The 21,827-nt window shown below is 38.5% G+C and overlaps 1 protein-coding gene across 12 annotated transcripts in view; it reads left to right on the top strand.

The window, feature by feature from the left end:
- BTRC (beta-transducin repeat containing E3 ubiquitin protein ligase) overlaps positions 1–21,827 on the top strand; it is a 201,033-nt gene that overhangs the window by 51,880 nt on the left and 127,326 nt on the right. Inside the window, exon 1 of one of the 12 annotated variants that reach the window (XM_063607858.1) lies at positions 14–328. The exons of the other annotated variants lie outside the window; for them this stretch is intronic. The gene's annotated coding sequence lies outside the window, so the exon portion shown is untranslated. Of the gene's footprint in view, positions 1–13; positions 329–21,827 lie in introns of those variants that run through there. 12 annotated transcript variants of the gene reach the window in all.

Below are 21,827 nucleotides of genomic sequence, written 5' to 3' on the forward strand. Positions count from 1 at the left end.
TGGTTAATTTCTGTATTTTTAGTAGAGATGGGGTTTTGCCATGTTGCCCAAGCTGGTCTTGAACTCCCGAGCTCAGGCAATCCGCCCACCTTCGCCTCCCAAAGTGCAAGATGACAGGCCTGAGCCACTGTGCCCAGCCTAACACAGTGTAGTTTAAACATTAATTTTTTTCTTTTTCTTTTTCTTTTTTTTTTTTTTTTTTGTGAGACAGAGTCTCGTTCTGTCACCAGGCTGGAGTGCAGTGGCGCAATCTCGGCTCATTGCAACCTCCACCTCCCAGGTTCAAGCAATTTTCCTGCCTCAGCCTCCCAAGAAGCTGGGACTACAGGTGCGTACCACCATGCCCAGCTAATTTTTTGTATTTTTAGTAGAGACAGGGTTTTACCATGTTGGCCAGGATGGCCTCGATCTCTTGACCTCGTGATCTGCCCACCTCGGCCTCCCAAAGTGCTGGGATTACAGGCGTGAGCCACTGCGCCTGGCCTAAACATTATTTCAAAATATAATTAATATACAATTATGAATTAGATATTTCACCTTTTTGTATTAAGTTTTTAAAAATCAATGGGTATTTTAAAGTTGTAACATATTTCAATTTGGACTAGCCACCATTCAAGTGCTCAGTAGCCGTATGTGACTAGTGGTTATTGTATTGGAGAGTATGTTTAGACCATACATTTAGTGTAGTGATCAGTATGGTTAAATTTAAATTGATCATTTTGCTATTTGTTTGTTTTTTCCCATCTGTTCTTTTTCTTCTTTTTTTAAAAATTTATTTTCTTTTTCTGAGACAGGGTCTCACTCTGTCACCCAGGCTGAAATGCAGTGGAGTGATCTCTGTTCACTGCAGCCTTGCCCTCCCAGCCTCAAGTGATCCTCTCATCTCAGCCTCCTGAGTAGCTGGGACTATAGGCATGCACCACTATGCCTGGCTAATTTTTGTATTTTTTACAGAGACAGAGTTTTGCCATGTTGCCCAGGCTGGTCTCCAACTCATGGACGCAAGCGATCTGCCACCTGGGCCTCCCAAAGTGTTAGAATTACAGTTATGAGTCACTGGGCCTGGCCCTTTTTGCCTTTAAAAAAATTTTCCTGCTTTCTTTTGGATTTATTTTTTGTTACTATTTAAGTATTCCATTTTATGCCTTCTATTGGCTTACTAGGTACCTTTGTTTTGTTTTAATGGTTGCTTTAGAGGTGACAATTTGCATGTTAAAATATTGAGGTTGGCCGGGCACAGTGGCCCACCCCTGTAATCCCAGCACTTTGGGAGGCTGAGGCAGGTGGATCATCTGAGGTCAGGAGTTCAAGACCAGCCTAGCCAACACGGTGAAACCCTGACTCTACTAAAAATACAAAAAAATTAGCCGGGCGTGGTGGTGGGCGCATGAAAGCCCAGCTATTTGGGAGGCTGAGGCAGGGCAATCGCTTGAACCGGGGAGACGGAGGTTGCAGTGAACCAAGATTGTGCCACTGCACTCCAGCCTGGGCGACAAGAGCAAAACTCCATCTCAAAACAAAAACAAAAAACAAAAAAACAAAAACAAAAAAAACCACACAAAACATTGAGGTAAAGTTCACATAATATAAAATTAACCATTTTAAAGTGAACAATTCTGTGTAGTTTAGCAACTACTACCTCTATGTAGTTGAAAGACATTTACATCATTCCAAGTAAAAGCTTTTATCCAGTAAGCAGTTTCTTTCTATTCCCTTCCTTCAGCCCTTGGCAATCACCAATCTGCATTCTGCCCATATGAATTTATCTATTCTGGACATTTCATATAAATGGAAGCATACAATATGTGACTTTTTGTGTATGACTTCTTTCACTTACCATATTTTTGAGGTTTAGTCATGTTATAGCATATATTAGTAGTTTATTTTTATGGCTGAATAATATTCCATTGTATGTACATACAGTCATGTGTCACTTGATGGGGATACATTCTGAGAAATGTGCCATTAGGTGAGTTCAACATTGTGTGAACGTCATCTAGTGTACTTACACAAACCTAGGTAATATAGCCTACTATACACCTGGGCTATATCTTATAGCTTGTTGCTCCCAGGCTACCTGGACAGCATGTTACTGTACTGAATATTGTAGGCAGTTGTTACACAATAGGGAGTATTTGTGTATCTAAACATACTTAGACATAGAAAAGATGTAGTTAAAATGTTGGTATTATCATCTGTGGGACCACCATGGTATATGCAGTTCATTGCTGACTAAAAATGTCATTGTGCAGTGCGTGAGTTACCAGAATTTGTTTATCTGTTTATTCGTTGATAAGTATTTTTGGGCTGTTTTCAACCTTTTGCCAATTTTGAATAATGCTACTATGAACATGTGTATACATGTATTTGTTTACCTGTTTTTAATTCTTTGGATATATACCTAGAAGTAGGTATATACCAAAATTGCTATGGTAGTTCTGTGTTTTATTTTTTGAGACACTGCCAAATTGTTTCCCATGGTTACTGAACTATTTTATATTCCCACCAGCAATGTATGAAGGTTCCAGTTTCTCCACATCCTTGTCAGCACTTGTTATTTTCTGTTGTGGGTTTTCTTGTTTTAATTGTAACTTCAAAAGCTTTTGAGACTGGACAGGAGTTTACTGATAAAGCTTCTTCTAGTACATCTGGATTTCCTGGTATGCTTCTCTCCTAATATATCTGGATGGCTGCTTTTTAGCTTTCTTTAGTTCTTTTTTTAAACTTACCATACTAGTGGGTGTGAAGGGTACATTATCGTAGTTTTGATTTTCATTTTCCCAATGACCGCTGATGTCAAGAAGAGTACCTTGGCTGCGCAGGGTGGCTCACACCTGTAATTCCAGCACTTTTGGAGGCCAAGGTGGGCGGATCATGAGGTCAGGAGTTGGAGACCAGCCTGGCCAACATGGTGAAACCCCGTCTCTACTAAAAATACAAATATTAGCCAGGAACGATGATGCGTGCCTGTAATCCCAGCTGCTTGGAGGCTGAGGCAGGAGAATTGCTTGAATCTGGGAGTCGGAGATTGCAGTGAGCCAAGATCATGCCACTGCACTCCAACCTGGGTGACAGAGCAAGACTCTGTCTTGGACAAAAAAAGGAAGAGTACCCTTTTAATGTGCTGTTGAGAGTAATATCTTTTCAGTTCTTTTGCCCATTTTTTAATTGAGTTGTCTTTTTTTATTTTTTATTTTTTATTTTTTTGAGTTGTAAAAGTTGTAAAAGTATATTCTGGATAGTCAACTGTTCTTAGAGATATGATTTACAAAACAATATGCATCTTTAACTTAACACAGCCTGGAAATATTTCACTTCACATATACTGTATTTTCAGTTTTCTACATTCCTATCCTTTGTGTTATTATTGTCATACGTTTTGTTTTCATGTATATTATGAACACTGTAACTTATTATTTTTGCTTAAATTGCTTACTTTTTAAAAAAATTTTAAATGAAACAATTTAAAAAATATTGACATATTTGTATTTCTGGCACTTTTTTTTTTTTTTTGAGACAGTGTCACTCTGTCGCCCAGGCTAAAGTGCACTGGGGCAATCTCAGCTCACTGCAACCTCCGCCTCCTGGGTTCAAGCAGTTCTCCTGCTTCAGCCTCCTGAGTAGCTGGCATTACAGGTGCAGGCCCCTACACCTGGCTATTTTGTTTTTTCAGTAGAGATGGGATTTCACCATGTTGGCCAGGCTGGTCTCGAACTCCTGACCTCAAGAAATCTACCTGCCTCGGCCTCCCAAAGTGCTGGGATTACAGGCATGAGCCACTGCACCTGGCCATTTCTGGCACTTTTTATAGTTTTGTATAGGTTGGTCTATTATCATTCTTCAGATATATTTGGAAATATGCATTTTCCAAATATATTTTCTGCTTCTGCCCATCCCTGTTCTCTAATTTTCTTTTGAGACACCAGATATACATGTGTTAGACCACTTACAATTTCCTATAGGTCACTGAAGCTTTGTTCAGTTTGTTTCCTTAGTCTTTTTTCTCTTAGTGCTTTATTTTTGCTTCCTCGGGTTCACTGATCTTCTACAGAGTTTAAATGTGCTGCTAGTCCTATTTCATGAAATTATCATTTCAAACATTGTATTTTTCATTCTGGAACTTTTTATTTCATTCTTTTTTTATACCCTACATCACTATGTTCATGTTATTATAGCTGTTTTAATTCTTAGGTCTGCTAATTTCATTGTCAGTTTTTTTTTTTCTGGGTCTGCTTCCATTGACTGATAGTCCTCCTAGTTATGAATCATATTTTGTGCCTCTTGTCTTGTAATTTTAGATTTAGTTGTAGACATTGTGATATTACATTTTTGAATATTTGTATTTTAAAAATCTTTTTAAAAGGATGTTGAGTTTATTTTGGTGCTCTTAAGTTTTTTGCAGATCAACTTGATGCTCTTGTGGCTGATTTTAAGCTTTATTATGATAGTTTTAGTGTAGCTTTTATTCTAGTGTAGTTCATCCCAGCAACTGAGATGTGAGCTTTCTAAGGCTCCTAGTGAATGTCATAAGTATTCATTAGGCTTCTGAAATCTGACCAGTCAGAACAGAAATGTGCCCCAGGTCTGTGTAGTTTCTAGTTGCTGAGCTTATAGTTCTGTTGTAGTTTTTTGCCTAGTGTTGTGGAATTTCACTGTATGCATACAGGACTTAGTATTCAGGAACTGAGTCAGGGGTGTCCTATTCAGGTATATGGAACCTTTTTCTACATAATTCATTCTTCAGTATTCTGCCTCACTAATTCTTTTTAGCCTTCATGTATTTTGTTTCCTCAAGTAAGTGGTCCCATTGTACTCTGTTTGAGTTCCCCTTTCTTGTGCAGCAGCCTGGACAGTACCTTCAGGTAGAAGACTAGGATAATTTTAAGGGTCACCTTATTTGTTTCCCGTCATTCAGGGATTACATTCTGGCATTGTTTGTTGTTCAGTGTCTTGAAATATATGTTTCACATATTTTGTTCAGTTTCTTGATGGTAGGAAGATAAGTTTGATACCAATTATTGCCTTATGGTAGAATCTAAAGTCTAGTGCTTGTTTTTACTTTAGAGTTTAATTTTATTTAAACTTAATGTACTAGAAGTCCTCATATTACATATTTCTAATGTGCATAAATTTCAGTTAGCACAGTTTAGTTAAGTGACACTAGTCACCCAACACCATGGTTCCAATTTCCGTTACCATAGTATATTAACTATGAGTAACTATGTAAAGTACAAACTTCATTGCTAGTACTCCAGTCCACACATGACTATGTGAAAAACAGATACACACTAGTCTATTTACTTCAAGGTCTGTTGGCAATTAAGTTTATATACAGACAATAAAGTGTCTAGTTGTAATGTCTTTCCCAATGTTAAGCCCACATGATATTTTATAGAAATAGATAATCAAAAGTGGAAATTGGCCAACAGATATGAAACAAAGTAACAAAAAATGATAACCCTTTCATTGAAATTTGAGAGAAATGTAAATGAAGTTATAGAAGAGATAGTTGACCATAGGAAAATTGACACTGTCACCATTTGATAGACTCTAGATATGCAGCCAGAGGAACTTATTGAAGGTGAATTTATTAACATAAATGAGGGAAGTGGTTTTTTTGTTTGTTTGTTTTTGGTTTGTTTTTGAGATGGAGTCTTGCTCTGTCGCCCAGGCTAGAGTGCAGTGGTGCAATCTCGGCTCACTGCAACCTCTGCCTCTCACTGCAACCTCTGCCTCCTGGGTTCAGGCAATTCTCCTGCCTCAGCCTCCTGAGTAGCTGGGATTATAGGCGCCCACCACCACACCTGGCTAATTTTTGTTTTGTTTTGTTTTTTTGACAGAGTCTCGCTCTGTTGCCCAGGCTGGAGTGCAGTGGTGCAATCTCGGCTCACTGCAGGCTCCGCCTCCCGGGTTTACACCATTCTCCTGGCTCAGCCTCCCGAGTAGCTGGGACTACAGGCACCTGCCACCACGCCTGGCTAATTTTTGTATTTTTAGTAGAGATGGGGTTTCACCATCTTGGCCAGGCTGGTCTCGAACACCTGGCCTCAGGTGATCCACCCGCCTTGGCCTCCCAAAGTACTGGGATTACAGGTGTGAGCCACTGCGCCCAGCCTGAGGGAAGTGGTTTTGATGCAAAAGATGAAGATGTCCCAGAGGAAATCTTTACATTAAAGGAAAAAAAACTTTATATTAAAAGACCTTGAGATACTTCACAAAATTGAAAGTACAAAGGATAAAATGTTAGAATGTGATCTTGCTTTGTTTCTAATCTTCTCTTAAACCAATCTAATGAATTCTTAATTTCAACTTTTGTGTTTTTTTATATACAGGATTTTCATGTTATATATTTTAAATTTTAGATTCCAATTTTCTGGTGTAACTTTTTAATCTGTTTTGTTGAATATCTTAAATATGGTTATTTTAAAGTCTGTGATTACTTATCACATTGGGGGCTGTTGTTTTTAACTGTGTTAATATGTACATACCATAAAATTGACCATCTTAACCATTTTTAAGTGTACAATTCAGTAGTTTTAGCACATTCACATCATTGTGCAACCAGTCTTCAGAACTTTTTCCTCTTGCAAAACTGAAATTCTATACTCATTAAATAACAACTCCCCATTACCCATCACCTCTCAGCTCCTGGCAACCACCATCCTACTTTCTGAATTTGACTACTCTAGGTAACTCATATAAGTGGATTTATACAGTACAGGCATGCACTGTATAATGACATTTCAGTCAGTGATGGACTGTGTACACGATGATGGTCCCTTGAGATTATAATGGAGCTGAAAAATTCCTATCGCCTAGTGACATTGTAGCCAATGTAACGTCATATAATGCAAGGCATTATTCAGGTGTTTGTGTTGATACTGGTGTAAATGAACCTGCTGCACTGCTAGTCATAAAAAAGTGTAGTACATACTATTATGTACAGTACATAATACTTGATAATAAACAACTATGTTACTGGTTTATGTACTTACTGTACAGTATTTTTTATTGTTATTTTAGAGTGGGCTACTTCTACTTATTAAAAAAAATTAACTGTAAAACAGCATTAGGCAGGTCCTTCAGGAGGTATTCCAGAAAAAGGCATTGATGTCATAGGAGATGACAGGTCCGTAGATGTTAATTGCTCCCGAAGACCTTCCAGTGCCATAAGCTATGAAGGTAGAAGACAGTGATATTGATGATCCTTACTCTCTGTGGGCCTAGGCTAATGTAATGTGTGTGTTCATGTGTTGGTTTTCAACAAAGATGTTTAAATAATATATATAATATATATTTTTAAAATAGGAAACAACTTATAAAGATGTAAGGAAAAATATTTTTGTACTGCTGTACAATATGTTTGTGTTTTGAGCTAAATGTTATTACAAAAGAGTCAAAGTTTTTAAAAATTAAAAAAATTTATAAAGTGAAAAGGTCACAGTAAGCTAAGTTTATTACTAAAGAGACAAAAGTATGTTTTAATAAATTTAGTCTAGCCTAAGTGCACAGAGTTTATTGGCCATCTTAACCATTATAAAGTCTATAGTAGTGTACAATAATGTCCTAGGCCTTCACGTTTATTGACCACTCATTCAGTGACTCACCCAGAGCAACTTGCAATCCTGCAACCTCCATTCATGGTTAAGTGCCCTATATAGGTGTACCATTTTTTATCTTTTTGTCTTTTTTTTTGAGACAAGGTCTTCTGTTGCCTGGGCTGGAGTGCAGTGGTGAGATCTCGGCTTACTTCAGCCTCCACATTCCAGGCTGAAATGATCCTCCTGCTGCAGTCTCCCGAGTAGCTGGGACTACAGGCATGTGCCACCATGCCTGGCTAATTTAAGTATTTTTTGTAGAGATGGGGTTTCACCATGTTGCCCAGGCTGGTCTTGAACTCCTGGACTCAAGGGATCTGCCCACCTCAGCCTCCCAAAGCCACCACACCCAGCCACCATTTTTATTTTATTTTATTTTATTTTATTATTTATGTTATGTTATGTTATGTTATGTTATGTTATGTTATTTTATGTTATTTTATTTTATGTTATTTTATGTTATTTTATTTTATGTTATTTTATGTTATGTTATGTTATGTTATGTTATGTTATGTTATTTTATGTTATTTTATGTTATGTTATTTTATGTTATGTTATGTTATTTTATGTTATTTTATGTTGAGACAGAGTTTCACTCTTGTTGCCCAGGCTGGAGTGCAATGGCGTGATCTCGGCTCACTGCAACCTCTGCCTCCTGAGTTCAAGCGATTCTCCTGCCTCAACCTTCCGAGTAGCTGGGATTACAGGCATGCGCCACCATGCCTGGCTAATTTTGTATTTTTAGTAGAGACAGGGTTTCATCATGTTGGCCAGGCTGGTCTGGGACTCCTGACCTCAGGCGATCTGCCCGCCTCAGCCTCCCAAAGTGCTGGGATTACAGGCATGAGCCACTGCGCCTGGCCCTTTTAATCTTTTATACTGTATTTTTACTGTACTTTTTCTGTTTAGATACACAAATACTTTCCACTATATTGCAGTTGCCTACAGTATTCGGTACAGTAACATGCTGTCCCTGCTTGTAGCACAGGAGCAATATGCTCTACCTATAGTCTAGGCATGTGGTAGTACCTTCTAGATTTGTGTAAGTACACTGTGATCACACAGCCGAGAAATCACCTAGTGATGCATTTCTCAGAATGTATCCCCTTTGTTAAGTGTCACATGACTGTATTTGTCTTTTTGTGACTGGCTTATTTCACTCAGCATAATGTCCTCAAGGTTCATCCATGTTGCAGCATGTGTCAGATTTTCCATCCTTTATTAGGCTGAATAATATTCCATTGTATGCATATACTAGATTTTAGTTATCTACCCATCTGTTGATGGCCATTTGAATCTGTCTACTTTATTGTTTGCCTTTTCCCCTGGTTTTTGTTTGTTTTTTAATTTGGCCATTTGATCCCTTTGCTTTGAATGCTTCGTAATTATTCATTGAGAGCTAGATATTTTTTAATGAAAATGTTAGAGACTCTGAAATCATTCTTCACAGGGGTGTTGAATATTCTTTTCACAGACATATCCCTTAGTTCAGTTGAGGCATCTCTGTTTTTGGTGCCCTTCATTGTTCTGGTTCATGTGACTCTTCCATGGTGTCAATTGAAAGCCTGAGTTGTTGTTGTTGTTGTTGTTGTTGTTGTTGTTGTTATTGTTGTTGTTTTTTACCAGGGTACCTTGTCCTATATGCACCCTATACTCCAGTCTTTGGCTCCACAGCATCATGAGACTGCTGAAATACACTTCAGACTTAGTTTTTCAGCATCTTACTCTCTGCGTGTAAAATTTAGGAGTCAGGAAATGCCGTGGGGGAAAAATTATACCCAGAATATCAGGTTAACCGTAATGCATTTCCCTTCTGCCTAGGATCTTTGCCCCTAAAGTTTTGGCTGTATTAGTTGTTCTCTCTCTCATGCCTTCCATTTTCTATATTTTATTTAGCTTCTATAATTTTCTGCATGAAATTTAGTCTGATAATAATTACTACATTATGACCAAAAGCAAAATCCCAGTATGTATTTTTATTAATTTATATTCCATGTTTTATTTTTAAACATTCTCAAACTACAGAAGAGTTGTAAGTAAAATGCAAATTGTTTTTTTTTCATAAACCACTTGAGAATAAGGTTCTGACATGATGTCCCATCACCTCTGAATTCTCTGTGTATTTCCTGCAAACCAGAACATTCTCCCATATAACCCAATAACAACCGTCAGAATTAAGGAAATTATTATTGGCATATTATTTTGTCATCTAATCCACAGACCCCATTCAAGTTTCTCTAGTAATCTCAATCAATGTCCTTTATATAATAGCATAAAGATCTAGTTCAGGATCACATGATACATTTAGTAGTCATACCTCTTTAGTCTCGTTTACTCTGGAACAGTTCTTCAGTCTTTCCTTGGCTTTCATAACATTGACATTTTTGAGGATTACATGCCAGTATCTTGCAGAACATTTTTCAAATTGGGTTTTTCTGATGTATTCTCATGATTAGATCCAAATTAGGTATCTTCGACAGGAATATCACAGAGGTGATGTTGTGTTTTTATTGAATAGTATCAGGTGACACATAATGTGAATTTCTTCCAATATTGGTGATATTAATGTTGATTACTTGATTAAGATATCAGGGTTTTTTTCCCACTATACAATTAACTTTATATTTTTCCAATTAAAATGAAGTAGTATTTTGTGGGGAGGTATTTTGAGACTCTTTAAGTATCCTCCTCCTTATCAAACTTACAGTTTATATTTTGTTTCATTTTATTTTATTTCATTTTAGAGATAGGGTCTTGTTCTTTCACTCAGGGTGGAGTGCAGTGGCGTGATCCTCATTGTAACTCCTGGGCTCAAGTGATCTTCCTGCCTCAGTCTCCCAAGTAGCTGGAACTACAGATGCGTGTCACCATGCCTTCTTTTTTTCCCTTTAATTCTTTTTGTAGAGGCAGGATCTCAAAATGTTGCTCTGACTGGTCTCTAATTCTTGGCCTCAGGCAATCTGCTGGGTTACAGGTGTGACCCACCACACTTGTCCCCAGTTTATTTTTTATATCATTAATGGAGTCATAGATTTCAACTTTATTCAGTGGCTTATTTTATTAGTTATCTATTATTACATAACAAATTACCTCAAATTGAGTGGCTTATAATAACACATACATTTAGGCTGGGCACAGTGGCTCACACCAGTAATCCCAGCACTTTGAGAGGCCGAGGCAGGTGGGTCATTTGAGGCCAGGAGTTCAAGACCAGCCTGGCCAATATGGTGAAACCCCATCTCTACTAAAAATACAAAAAATTAGCTGGGTGTGGTGGCGGGTGCCTGTAGTCCCAGCTACTCAGGAGGCTGAGGCAGGAGAATCGCTTGAACCTGAGAGGCGGAGGTTGCAGTGAGCCAATATTGTGCCACTGCACTCCAGCCTGGGTGACAGAGCAAGACTCTGTCTCAAAAAAAAAACAAAAACACAGACATTTATATTTTTGGGGGGGGGGGATTTACAAGTGAGTTGTATTTAAACTTTAAATGGCGAATAGTTATTACAATATTAAATTTTTCAAAAATATATAGAAAAATGAATACTTAATACTTATTTTCAATAAATTTTTATGAGCTCCAGTATTTCAGAGTGCCACCTCCCAAAATGACAGCATGATATACCTTGGCAATAGTTTAGACCTCTTCTAGAATTTTCTCACATCTGCTTTTTTTTGCCAAACATATATATGTTTATATTTTTTCTCCCTGGCTGTATTGCTGTATAATTGGCAAACAAAAATTATTATTATTATTATTATTTTTTTTTATTCTGGGGTACATGTGCAGGATGTGCAGGTTTGGTACATAGGTAAACATACCACGGTGTTTTGTTGCACCTATCAACCCATCACCTAGGTATCAAGCCCAGCATGCATCAGCTCTTTTCCCTAATGCTCTCCCCTGACCCGCCCTCCTGGCAAACAAAAATTACATTTAAGGTGTACAACATGATGTTTTCATATACATATTCATTGTAAAATGCTTGTCTCAATCAAGCTAATTAACATATCTGTAACCTAGCATACATGTAACATCTCACAGTTTCTTTTCTTTCTTTCTTTTTTTTTTTTTTTTTTTTGATACAGAGTCTCGCTCTGTCACCCAGGCTGGAGTGCAGTGGCACGATCTTGGCTCACTGCAACCTCTGCCTCCCAGGTTCTGGCAATTCTCCTGCCTCAGCCTCTGGAGTAGCTGGAATTATAGGCACACACCACCATGCCTGGCTAATTTTTATATTTTTAGTAGAGACAGGGTTTCACCATGTTGACCAGGCTGGTCTCGAACTCCTGACCTCAGGTGATCCACCCACGTCGGCCTCCCAAAGTGCTGGGATTACAGGTGTGAACCACTGCGTCTGGCCAGTACCTCACAGTTTCTTTCAATCAGGAGTCTGGGCACAGCTGACCTGGGCCTTCTGCTTTAGAATCTCTCTCACAAGGCCATAATCAAGGTGGTGTCTAGGGCTGAGGTCTCATTTGAAGGTTTTATTTCGAGAAAAAGCCACTTCCAAGCTTACTGTTGTTGGTGGTGGTGGAATTCTTTTCTTCAAGGGCTGTTGGACTGAGCCTCAATTCTTAGTTGTTTGTTGACTGGGTCACCGCCAGGTCTGTGCCATGGGGACATCTACAGTATGACTGCTTGTTTCATCAAAGCATGCAAACCAAGAAGGCAATAGAGCCTGTTAGCAAGATGGAAGTTGCAGTCTTAACCTAATTAGGAAAATGGCATCACATCACCTTTACCAAGGGCATGCATACCAAGCGGTGGGAAACATCAGGGGGCATGTTAGAGTTTGCCTGCTACCGTTATCCATTATTATCATTATTTAGTTTGATATTCTAATTTTCTCAAATGTAGCCTGCCTCAGTCTTTCACTCTGGCCCCTGTATTATTTTGACATGTCTCTGTCATTCATTGAGCACCTCAAGAAGATATTCCAAGCTCCTCTTAAACTTTCCTGTCCAAGCCCTCGCATTGTTCTAAGGAGCTCTGGTTTCTTTTAGTGGAGAGTGATATTTTGAATCATTAAATGTGTTTGTTGCTATTAGGTTGCTCCTAGGCCCTCTCAGTTGGTAGTCAGTCTGTGTGTGTCTGTGGGTATATGTGTACATATATATATATATATCATGAATATATTATTTACCTAGGAATTTCTCGGTGTAATACATTGTAAGATTTCAGCTTACAACAACATCCTCAATTCTAGTTCAGCAATGTAATATTCATTCTAGTTTTCTTTCTTTCTGTACTTGTAACTTGTTTTTCTGATTATGAGAAACCTAGCTCTTATTATCCTTTGTATTTGATCTGCCACCTTTATTTGATCAATCTTCCTGTATAATCCATCTCCTGTTGCTGACATATCTCTCGCTCCATTTCTCACCCCATACTTCATATGCATGCCTTCCTCACCCTTTTGGGATCCGACAGCTTGCACTTGGCTGCCCCTTCTACCCTCCTCACTCCACTGGGTCTGAAACTCACTGCTGGACCACTGCCTCTCCCTCTCTTAATGCATGCCTTCTTCTGCCGACATGGGCAACCCTCACTGCCATCCCCCCACCCTTCACTGCCCTGTGTGGATGTAGACATCCTCATCATTCTGCTCACTGCTGTTACAGTTCCTACGTGGTAGCCTTCCTTGTTCCATTAGGGCTCTGTCACCTCATGCTGGGTCCCCCTCCCAGCAGATTTTTTCCTATCACTCTGCTTAGTCCCTGAAACTCTGTGCCCTGTCCTTTTCCCTCTCGGGAATACCCTTTTCCTACTACTTGGACTCCAAAAGCCTGTTTTGGGCCACTGTAGTCAACTCTCTGCCACTTAGCTTGATGCCTCCTTTGCCTGTACTCACCTAATGGCTATTGAACTGTTCAGGTAGGAAAGGAGAAGAGGGAGAGGTATCAGTTAAATTTTATTTTTGAAAAACTCACTGGTATTTTTACAACAAATGCTTTTAACTTAGTTTGTTATTACTTACATAGAAGTCAGTTACTCCCATATCTCTGTAATCGCTACAGGTTTATACTCATATTTTCATGCCATATTTTTCTTACATACTAGGTAGAGGTTTACTATCACATCAGATTCATGATTTGTGAACTTGGTTACTCCCTGCACCCTCCAAACGAGTTTCAGTTTACCAGTGTCTGTCACTACCACTACTGTTCTTCTAGTCATTCAAGTTTGAAATGTTGAAGTTAATTCATTTTTCCTTATAATCAGTTATCCAGTCCTGTTGATCCTTCTTTTGATGTACATTATCTTCTCCATGGCCATTACTTTAATGAATATAATAACCTCTTGGGTGCGATTTCTTTATTTAGTTTGTGTAGTCATTCCTGTGCCCCTAAACCATTTTGGCTTCCCATTTCTTAATGAGTGAAGTAACTCCATGTTTAACTTTTAAAGTGCCATTTTAATGTAACACTATTCTAGATAGTCAGAATATCTAGTTTTGACTCCCATCTTTGCTGCTTACTAACTACTCATCAACGTGTAATTTATTTAACCTCCCTGGGTCTGTTTATTTTTATTTTATTATACTTTAAGTTCTAGGGTACATGTGCACAATGTGCAGGTTTGTTACATATGTATACATGTGCCATGTTGGTGTGCTGCACCCATTAACTCGTCATTTACATTAGGTATATCTCCTAATGCTATCCCTCCCCCCTCCCCCCACCCCACAACAGGCCCTGGTGTGTGATGTTCCTCTTCTGTGTCCAAGTGTTTTCATTGTTCAATTCCCACCAAGAGTGAGAACATGCAGTGTTTGGTTTTTTGTCCTTGTGATAGTTTGCTGAGAATGATGGTTTCCAGGTTCATCCGTGTCCCTACAAAGGGCATGAACTTATCCTTTTTTATGGCTGGCTACTATTCCATGGTGTATATGTGCCATATTTTCTTAATCCAGTCTATCATTGTTGGACATTTGGGTTGGTTCCAAGTCTTTGCTATTGTGAATAGTGCCACAATAAACATACGTGTGCATGTGTCTTTAGAGCAGCATGATTTATAATCCTCTGGGTATATACCCAGTAATGGGATGGCTGGGTCAAATGGTATTTCTAGTTCTAGATCCCTGAGGAATTGCCACACTGTCTTCCACAATGGTTGAACTAGTTTACAGTCCCACCAACAGTGTAAAAGTGTTCCTCTTCTCCACATCCTCTCCAGCACCTGTTGTTTCCTGACTTTTTAATGATCACCATTCTAACTGGCGTGAGATGGTATCTCATTGTGGTTTTGATTTGCATTTCTCTGATGGCCAGTGATGATGAGCATTTTTTCATGTGTCTGTTGGCTGCATAAATGTCTTCTTCTGAGAAGTGTCTGTTCATATCCTTTGCCCACTTGTTGATGGGGTTGTTTGTTTTTTTTCTTGTAAATTTGTTTGAGTTCTTTGTAGATTCTGGATATTAGCCCTTTGTCAGAGGAGTAGATTGCAAAAATTTTCTTCCATTCTGTAGGTTGCCTGTTCACTCTGATGGTAGTTTCTTTTGCTGTGCAGAAGCTCTTTAGTTTAATTAGATCCCATTTGTCAATTTTGGCTTTTGTTGCTATGGCTTTTGGTGTTTTAGACATGAAGTCCTTGCCCATGCCTATGTCCTGAATGGTATTGCCTAGGTTTTCTTCTAGGGTTTTTATGGTTTTAGGTCTAACATTTAAGTCTTTACTCCACCTTGAATTAATTTTTGTGTAAGGTGTAAGGAAGAGATCCAGTTTCAGCTTTCTATATATGGCTAGCCAGTTTTCCCAGCACCATTTATTAAATAGGGAATCCTTTCCCCATTTCTTGTTTTTGTCAGGTTTGTCAAAGATCAGATAGTTGTAGATGTGTGGTATTATTTCTGAGGGCTCTGTTCTGTTCCATTGGTCTATATCTCTGTTTTGGTACCAGTACCATGCCGTTTTGGTTACTGTTGCCTTGTAGTATAGTTTGAAGTGAGGTAGCATGATGCCTCCAGCTTTGTTCTTTTGGCTTAGGATTGACTTGGCAATGCGGGCTCTTTTTTGGTTCCATATGAACTTTAAAGTAGTTTTTTACAATTCTGTGAAGAAAGTCATTGGTATTGATATTGATTCTTCCTATCCATGAGTTTTTTTTAATTAAGTTAAATTTTTTTTATTTTCCAGTTTTTCATAAAAATAGAGATGGGGTCTAGTTATGTTGACCAGGCTGGTCTTGAACTCCTGGTCTCAAGCAGTCCTCCCACCTTGGCCTCCCAAAGTGGTGGGATTATACACAGGAGCCACCTTGCCTGACCCTCTCTGGGTCTTATTTACCTTACTAGTTTATTATACAGGTGAATGAATTGGGGAAGAGCTTGTTCCGCAATTCATTGCCAAACAATGAATTGTTAGACTGACAAAGCTAACTAACAAAGCTTGTTAGTTTGTTATACAGAGAATGTTATACAGATGCAGCTTGTTAGTTTGTTATACATATAGTAACAAGTGCTACAATAAAATTAAAGTCTGTGACTGAGCTTTTCTAAATATTTGAAAATTTACCTAAACTTATAGTAGCTGTTGTCTAATGCAATTTAGTACATTGTTAAATTTTTTCTTGTAGTTACTATTTGTTAGTAATTTATCTCCTTGAAATAGAGTGTAAACTACTTGAGTCTGTGGATTTGTGGAGACAAACACATTTGAGTATTATTTCTGCCATTGTCATTTAGGCACTATAACTTCGCTGAACTTGAGTGTACTCTCTTGTTAAGGCAAAAGTACTAATAATTGTTTGACAAGAAGGTAATGCTTAAATGAAATAATGTACTTAAGGGATCTAGTACAATGCCTGGCAGACAGTTTATTCCCGGTAAACTTTACTTATCCTCTTTTTGTACTCCACCTGTGCCCACTTTGGTAATGAAAAAATAAATGGCTTCCCAGAACAGTTTGAAATGCAAGTGGCATTCACAGAAGCCTATTCCTGGTGATGATGCCATTTATATTTTTTTCTTTTGCACTTTGCAGCTTTTAGAATCCTTATTTTGACCGGGCGAGGTGGCTCATGCCTGTAATCCCAGCACTTTGGGAGGCCAAGGCAGGTGGACCACCTGAGTTCAGGAGTTCGAGACCAGCCTGGCTAACATGGAGAAACCCTGCCTGTCTCTACCAAAAATACAAAAATTAGTCAGGCGTGGTGGTGCATGCCGGCAGCCCCAGCTACTCAGGAGGCTTAGTCAGGAAAATCACTTGAACCTGGGAGGCGGAGATTGCAGTGAGCCGAGATCATGGCATTGCACTCCAACCTGGGCAACAAAAGTAAAACTCCGTCTCAAAGAAAAAAAAAGAATCCTTGTTTTAGTTTTACCACAACCTTGTGCAATAAGGCTGGGCAGATATGATTATCCTATCTGACAGGTGGGAGTTTTGTTTTTGGAGTGAACTAAATTGGGATTCTTAAGAGGCAATCATTGGATTTGTAGGTAAAGTCTGAATGTATTACATGATTATGGTATACTGCATTTCTCTGAATTTCTTAGTTGATATAGTAGTGAAAAGGGAATTCTTCTATTCCATGGCTTAAGGATACGTAAACTCTCAGTACAGCAATCTTTTTATTGTTGATTATTATAGCTTCTATTACTCCTAGAAGTTGACCAACAGGGACCTTAATTTAGGAGATTTTGTCATTCAGCTTTCGTATAGTAAATGCTGAGGCTAGCCCTTTGCCTGCAGGGCTATCAGTGAAGAGGATCTGTGACATTACTCCAGACAGCCAAGTGTAGGGGGAAGAGTTGAGATTTTCAGTGTTCTCTGTGTAAATGAATTGTGCCATTGAACCTGGTGGGCACTAGATACTATATTCTTCTTGAAGCCCTGGAGGCCCTTCATTGCAATCTTGTTTTTTCAACTTTTATTTTAAAATTGGGGTATATGTGCAGGTTTGTTACAGAGATATACTGCACGATGCTGAGGTTTGGAGTCTGAGTGAATCTCACCCAGGTAGAGAGTGCAAAGTACCCATAGGTAGTTTTTTCAAGCTTTACCCCCTTTGTCCTCCCACCTTTTGTATTCCTCAGTGTCTGTTCCCTTCTTTATGTCCATGTGTACTCAAGGTTTTGTTCCTGTGTATAAGTGAGAAAATGTGGCATTTGGTTTTCTGTTTCTGCATTAGTTCACTTAGGATAATGGCTTCTAGCTGCATCCATGTTCTGCAGAGGACATGATTTCATTATTTTTTATGGCTACTTAGTATTCCTTGGTATATGTGTACTGCATTTTCTTTATCCAGTCTTCCATTGATGGGTACCTGGGTTGATTCTGTGTCTTTACTATCGCATTGCAGCATTTCAATTTTTTTTCTGATTCAGGTAGTAGAAAACATGTTCAGTCTTATTTTTTTCTGTGCTGTGTATGCTTTTTAAAGGCTAGTGAAGTCATTCAGTTGGATAACAACAATTGTAATACATTGTTATACTCTTCAACTTTCTTTGATTTTGCAAAGGAGAGTCAATTGGGGTGAAGTTAGGTGGGAACTGAGCTGAAGAAACTAATATGTGCTGTGCAGGGCTGGATTTGTGTAGGATGCAGTCATTATCTGTTAACTTTGTCATAGCTTTTGAGACTGCATGTAAGGAGTAGGTGATTTGCAAGTTATTTAACAGTTAACAGAAGGTAAATATTTAAACAGGAGAAATGCGTAGTTGCTGCTTAGTTTAGAACCTGCTTTTTTTTTTTTTTTTCATTAAAAAAAAAAATGTTTTTTAGCCAGGCGTGGTGGTGCACGCCTGTAGTCCCAGCTACTGGGCAGGCTGAGGCAGAAGGATTGCTTAAGTCCAGGAGGTCAAGGGTGCAGTGAGCTGTGATCGTGCCACTGCACTCCAGCCTGGGCAAGAGAGTGAGACTCTGTCTCAATAAAAGGAAAGAAAGGGAAAAAAAATAAAGTATAGAAAGAAAATTTTAGGAATTTAAATATAATTTGCAAGGAAAAACAACAAAAACAGTCCAAACTTTAAGTAGAAAACTATGTGCTTTTCAGGTATTTTAAAGGTAAATTTTAAAGGGCATTATTTATTAAATGTTGAAGGACAGAAAACATCTTACATATTTGTCAGAAACTGACCAATCAGAATGGCCCTGAAATGTATAGACTTAATAAGGATAGTAACCAAAATGGCAGTCCTTTCCACTCTGTTCCTCATTGCCCAAATTTGCTATTTTCTCCTTCTTTTACGAAATGCTTCTAAATGTGAAGATAGAAGGGAAACAGGTAGAGTAAAAGTTATAGCCCACTCCATTTATTTTGTAATAATATTTTTTCTCAGTGTTAAGTGGCATTTACCAGTATAGATAAGATTAATTGTTACAAAACAAACCAATTTGAAGATTAGTTTTTAAATTGAGCCATAATATATAAAATCTTATGGTAATGTGCAGATCTGACTATATTCAAGTGTAGTTTTCATACCCATACCAATTGTCTTGTAATAATCGGGAATGCATCCTCTGTGTGGTGTTTGCAAATTAATGCTATTTTGGAAATCACACTGGTATATCTAGTGGCTTTCCTGGGTGTATGTGGCTCATTACTGATTATAATTTTCTTTGGGAATTTTAGTTTAAGGGGATGGGGTAAGCACTTTCAAATTCTTTGTTGTTAGTAGTTTTGATGGAGGATAGGGATAAATGAATGAGGAAGAGTGTTAGAACGAGTAAGTAAACTCAGATAATTTATCAAGTACATACTACAAAAATAACACAGATTTTTATGTAAAATGGAGGAGACAAATCATTCACAAGAGGAAAGCCTTAAAAACTTACCAAGGAGCATTCACAAAAATAAATATGTATATTTTAATTTTAAAAAGAGCCCCAAGTCTGTGAATGAAAGGGTTCTGGTTGGTTTCTAGACCCAGCTGTGCTTGCTGTATGTCATGCAGGTGGCTTTAGTATGGTTAAAAGTGTCGCCTGCCCTCTTGTGAAGGGAAGCAGGAGAAGCGACAAGCTACCTTCCAGTGCCTCCTCGATTTTCTTCCACTATTTCCTTTGTCCTTTTCCTGTGTTTTCATGCTCTATTTATTTACACCCACTTCTGACTTCTCTTTTTTCTCAGATTCAATCTTTCCTTCCGAATGACTGTGAGATTTTTTTCTACCCAGCACACACAGAAACTTAACCAATTGCATATGTACAGCATTTCCATTTCTTTTTTCTTTCTTTCTTTTTTTTTTTTTTTTTTTTTTTGAGACAGAGTCTTGTTCTGTCGCCAGGCTGGAGTGCAGTGGCACAATCTCAGCTCACTGCAACCTCCGCCTTCCGGGTTCAAGCGATTCTCCTGCCTCAGCCTCCTGAGTAGCTGGGACTATAGGCGTGCGCCACCATACCCAGCTAATTTTTGTATTTTTAGTAGAGATGGGGTTTCACCGTGTTGGCCAGGATGGTCTTGATCTCTTGACCTTGTGTTCCACCCACCTTGGCCTCCCAAAGTGCTGGGATTACAGGCGTGAGCCACCGTGCCCAGCCTGTGTACAGCATTTCTTATAACAATGAGTTACTTTTATGTTAAGGATTTTTTTTTTTTTTGAGACGGGTCCCTTCCTTCCTTCCTTCTTCTCTTTCTTCTCTTACTTTCTTCTCTTTCTTCTTTCTTTCGACAGGGTCTTGCTTTATTGCCCAGGCTGGTGTGCAGTGGCATGATCACCGCTCATTGCTGCCCTGATATCCCTGGCTCAAGCAGTCCTCCCATCTCAGCCTCCCCAAGTAGCTAGGACCACAAGCATGTGCCACCATGCCCAGCTATTTTTTAAATTTTTTGTAGAGATGGGGTCTCCCACATTGCTGAGGCTGGTCTTGAACTTCTAGGCTCAAGGGATCCACCTGCCTCGCCCTCCCAAAGTGCTGGGATTATAGGATTGAGCCACCACATCTGGCTCCAGGACAGTGTCTACTACCAGAACAGCATTTAATAAGTATTTATTGAATAAATGATTAAAATATTAGCCTTAAGAAAATTTTAGTATCATTTACTTAAAAAATTAGCAAAGCATTCTTAATACTTATAAAGAAGTAATATGAGTAGAATGTGATTCTCAACAGCAAGGAAGCTTTTTTTACCCTATTTTCTCCATTCTCTTTCTGTTGCCTTCTCCTTCCAATATGAGAATCTCTGCTATTAAGAACCACTGGCAGAGACTGAAATTAGTATACATAATTCTAAGGAGATATTGATGTAAATGGTCGATATGGATTGGCAGGATGACAGGGAGAAGGAAATTATAAGTTTAAAGATAGGGGTAAGATGAGTATTTGAACAAAATATCAAGGTAGGTAGTTAGCTAGAGTGCCAGGGCCAATTAGAAGATTAGAGAAGGTGAGTTGATGTTGGCAGTGGGGGAAATGTTAGATTGACAGAGTGCTTGGATTTCATACAGTAGATATAGGGAGCCCTCATGAATTATTGATGAGAGTGACATGATAACAAAGTGAAGACAATTATTTTTCTATTTAGCTGCTGTTTATAAAATGGATCGTAGCTTGAGGTGAGGAAACATTGGAAACAGTGAACAAAGTTCAGAGATTGTTGGAGTAATTCAAAGCAGTTTAGCTGTTTTGCTTGGTATGTTATCTGGTGATGCCTTTAGCAGATACCCTTCTTTTGAACCCCAGTGTCCACTTTATGACTGAGGGATGGATGGAGGCAGGAGGAAGAATTCTGCACTAGAAAGCAACAGGCCAAGATTCTAGTCCCTACTTCCCTACTTTGTAAATTCATAATCATGGATAAATACTTAATTTTTCCTGGGCATCAGTCACCTTACCTATAAAATGAGGATAATGTATTAAGCGTAGTCCTATGGGTGGTAAATAAAATGAGGATAATGATCTAAAATCAGGGGATATACATAGATCTCCTTTGGATTTATTTGCAGCCCATTATCTATCTATCTTTATTTAGATAAGAGACGGGATCTTGCTGTGCTGCCCAGGCTGGATTTGAACTCCTGGGCTCAAGCAATCCACCCATCTCAGTCTTCTGAGTAGCTTGGACCACAGGCACAAACCTCTTGCATGGCTCTCATTGTCCATTTATCAATTTTAGATGGTGTAAACAGTGAATACCGTATTTTGTTTCCCAATATTACTTTCTACAACTATATTGTTTTAAGGAGAAAAAAGTCTATGACAATATAAAATATTTCAAAGTCTGTAATTTTAAGGTTTAATGTTACCTATATTGACTACTATATTTTAAAATATGTATCCCTGTTTTTATATG

Source organism: Pan paniscus, chromosome 8, assembly GCF_029289425.2.
Source record: "Pan paniscus chromosome 8, NHGRI_mPanPan1-v2.0_pri, whole genome shotgun sequence".
In the NCBI taxonomy this organism is placed as follows: Eukaryota; Metazoa; Chordata; class Mammalia; order Primates; family Hominidae; genus Pan; species Pan paniscus.